The sequence below is a fragment of the Danio rerio genome, chromosome 18 (genome assembly GCF_049306965.1).
Source record: "Danio rerio strain Tuebingen ecotype United States chromosome 18, GRCz12tu, whole genome shotgun sequence".
Lineage (NCBI taxonomy): Eukaryota > Metazoa > Chordata > Actinopteri > Cypriniformes > Danionidae > Danio > Danio rerio.
In genome coordinates, this window is record NC_133193.1 from 3,687,867 (window position 1) to 3,691,807 (window position 3,941).

At 38.7% G+C, this 3,941-nt stretch overlaps 1 long non-coding RNA gene across 2 annotated transcripts; it reads left to right on the plus strand.

The window, feature by feature from the left end:
* The first annotated feature begins 624 nt into the window (after positions 1 to 624).
* LOC137488246 (uncharacterized) lies at positions 625 to 3,526 on the plus strand. 2 transcript variants are annotated; one of them, XR_012394148.1, is made up of 7 exons: positions 625 to 681; positions 1,006 to 1,112; positions 1,369 to 1,562; positions 2,079 to 2,205; positions 2,382 to 2,467; positions 2,770 to 2,812; positions 2,910 to 3,526. It is a non-coding gene; the product is annotated as an uncharacterized lncRNA (long non-coding RNA). The 2 variants fall into 2 exon arrangements; XR_011007201.2 differs by lacking the exon at positions 1,369 to 1,562.
* Positions 3,527 to 3,941: the final 415 nt, after the last annotated feature.

A 3,941-nucleotide genomic window follows, 5' to 3' on the forward strand; every position in this document is an offset into this window, starting at 1 on the left:
AGTCATCTGGAATGGGAAAGAAAGCGTTCCTGCAGGACTCCCAGAGTTCATCAAGACTCTGGATTTATATTCAGCCCCTCCTCCTTCATCTTAACCCCAGACATGCTCAATAATGTTCATGTCTGGTGACTGGGCTGGCCAATCCTGGAGCAGCTTGACCTTCTTTGCTTTCAGGAGCTTTGATGTGGAGGCTGAAGTATGAGAAGGAGCGCTATCCCGCTGGAGAATTGTCCCTCTCCTGTGGTTTGTAATGTAATGGGCAGCACAAATGTCTTGATACCTCAGGCTGTTGATGTTGCCGTCCACTCTGCAGATCTCTCACACACCCCCATACTGAATGTAACCCCAAACCACGATTTTTCCTTCACCAAACTTGACTGATTTCTATGAGAATCTTGGGTCCATGCGGGTTCCAGTAGGTCTTCTGCAGTACACAGCAAATTCATCTGAGTTAAATTCTCGGTGTTGAAGCATTTCAGAGTAAAGTGTTGACGTTAAAGAGTTAGATTTTGATAAATGAATATAATAAGAGTTAGAATTGATTTTATTCAGTGCGAAATCAAGGAGTTATCTTTTCTACACTTGGTGGTGTTATTTCCAACATCCGGGAATTCACGCAGCCCCAGTCACTGAAGAATTTTCCAGACGCCATTTTCCATCTGAGGTTTAGAACAGCAACTGGTGAGTCAAACTACCTAAATGTTGGTATTTTACTGACTTTCTCTAAGGAAATACAGTTGTAAACATATTGTTAAGTTAATAACTTCAGAATGGAGTGACAATTTTAAACTTCTGCGGTTCATTCATGGTCGTTTGTGTATCTAGCTTAACTGCATTACTAACTTATTCACTTCTTTTCAAGAATGTTTTATATATGCTCACGCATACATAATGCATAAAAACATCAAATGTACATGTTCAACACATTTCTGTCACGCTTAATGCCATTTTGTGCGTTGTTACCCATCTGTAAAATATAATCGACACTTCTCCTTTAATTCGAAGCAAACTAGCGAGGGATTCACCGGAGCAGCCTAACCTACTCTGCCCGGATGCTAACGGCAACACAGGACGGTTTCCATAAGCTCTGGAGAGTTTCTAAAACATATCTGGTGAGTAAATGAACTTATGCTTACTTGTAAAAGGCTTCCTGACTAAAACATATGATTGTTTGTTATTCGTGTACGTTAATTTGGTTGTTTTAAACACCGCGGCCCTTTTAAACTGGTTCATTCGTGGCCGTCCATATACCGTTAGTCCATAGACTCGCATGATAACGTACGCTTGAATTATATTAAGCGTTGACAACCATTAAAGTCGGAATGTTAACATTAATGTCTTTAAATGACCGCGTTTGCACTTTCTCAGACTTTTAAGGTTACAGAAGTCTCCCGGAAGTTGTGGGACTAACGTTAACGTTATCCCGCAAATGCACAGAGACTCCCAGATGCCCAAGTAGATGCCCGCAAATGAATGATAATCTCCCGGAAATCGCGCGTCTCCCGCCCGGTCATTAAACACTTTGCACACCCCTCTCCACCGCATCCCTCCCAGCTCTTCAGGTACGTCGCGCGCAAGTCACCCCCACCGCTCTTTAACGTTAGGTACGTCGCGCGCAACTCAGCATTGTTCTTTAGGTACTCATTTCTCCCGCTACCTCCCGCAAATCAACTCTATCCCCCGAAAATTACTTTTCCCAACTCGGGATGTCTGACGTTAGTAAGTTAGGCTATTTCTGTAGTCAGGAACATCTTAGTCAAGCTTTTTCTCCCGCATGATATTGTGCTTAAAACTATAGGCTAAACTTAGCATGTACTGTACACAACATTTCCGTTTTATTAAAGACAATTTAGTGCGTTGTAAACAGCCGCCTGTCTGTAAAATTAATCAACTGATTCATATTTGAGCAGCCTAATGATGATACAGGTTTGATTTGTAGATTTATCATCAATAATCAACATCTGAATCAAAAGATATCTGAAAAAGTGTGAGGCATACTTTGTGATGTTCATCTCTCCTTTTTATCTGAAGGTTATGCATATGTGTTAGATACTAATTTTTTGTTGTTTTTTTAACAGCCACAGTTCTCTATACAATAACACAAGACCCTGTGACGGTGGCTGATTAGAGACGGATGGTGTATTTCCAGAGTTGGTGAAATGACCAAGCACACCTTCTTGGTCATATGTGGTGATAATAATGAAGGTATGTTTGATAAAGTTCTGTATTTGTTTTACAATAAGCTGAGAGGGTATTAGAGCATTAGAGAATAACAAATGACATGAAGGTGATAAGTTTTGTATTGTGGGTGAACTGTTACTTAAATAATGTTTTGCTCTTTACTTTGCACTTTTCCTCTTCTGCTTATCCTAATATTTTAGGTTATATTTGGACCTGAAACATCTGCTAGACTCCAGTAAAGGTGGCCTCAATACTGGACCTGAAAGGGCCTAACAAGTTGAATCTGGTAAAGAAACACGCACGCACACGCACGCACGCACATGCTTACAGAAAACTGTTGTTTATGAAGTTTATGAATATTTTTTACACTGTGGCCAATATTTTGGGGAAGTCAGCATCACTAAATGATATAAAAGATTTTAAGCTCCTCTAAATTTTGCTCCAAGTGTTGTGTTAAATTCAGGATTCTGGACAGACAGCTGCCTGTTTGTCCAGTTCTAGTCATAGTGGTTAACCTAATTGTTTTTGGAGATGCAACAGTGATATATGGGTTTTTTCTACTTTTCCATAACCTGTCACCTCAACCAGCTGGGAGAGTCAAGTTGTGGATCATCATGAAGATTTTCAAAAGGTGAGTTTAGATTTCTTGAATGTTTTATATACTTTAAATGTTCTTTTAAATATGTCATAGAATTTGATTGCAATTTGTTTTCAAACATTTTTCTTAGTCATGCTGGAGTCTTGAAGAGTTCTTAGATGAGCATCACCCTATATCCGTGCATCAGGAACCAGCAGACGAGCGATCAGCAGCTACTACTTCGTCATGGATAAAAAGGTCATCCTGTGGCTGGGAAGCACTTCATTCACAGGACATGCTTGATGAGATTTCCTAGCTCCAGTTTGTATTTACACAAGTTTACAGCATTTATACCTTCATTTAAACTGCTCTGTTTGATATGGAGGACCAAGGAAACACCAGAAGTGAAAGATTTGCAAGCCAAGTTGTTTAAAATGTAATTTCAGAAGAAAACTATGAGTTCAGAAGTAAACTATGAGTGACGATATATTGAACTTTCAAATTGCTCTGATAACACATGAAGTTTGGACTAAAGGACTGAAACAGCCTTTTTGAGTACTGGTCATACATATTTTGTTGATACTGTCTGTACTAATAAAACATTTAAAGCATATTTGACATTGTTGCATTTTAAAAACTGAATGAATTGTTGAAGTGGTGAATGTTTTCAAATAAAATGTTTTTTTCTTTTGTAATTTACAGTCTATTTGACCTTTTTACCATATTTACACTCAAGAGAGTTGAATAAAATAACAATATATTACACCAGGCGGTGTTAAATATAGTTAAATTTTTTAACTCTGCCCAGAGTTAAAATTAACCCTTCCTTCGGTGTCAATATGCCAACCCTTTTGAAAGTGTTGATTTAACTTTGTTTTGAGTGGACCCCATGAGACACTTTCAAAGTGTTGAAATTAACACCCATAGAGTTGTTTTGGGTCCCCATATTTTGCTGTGTATCTGTGATGATTGGGATGCAGTTTAACAGATGATCCAGCTGAAAAATCCACCTTCTTGTTGCTCTTAAAGCTGAGATGGATGACAAACACAGTGTTTTTCTTTACATAATATATTTACTTTAAAAAAAGCCCAAGTCTTAGAGTATGAGAGTGTGTGTATGGGTGTTTCCCAGTACTTGGTTTTGGCTGGAAGGGCATCCTGTGTAAAACATTTGCTGGAATAG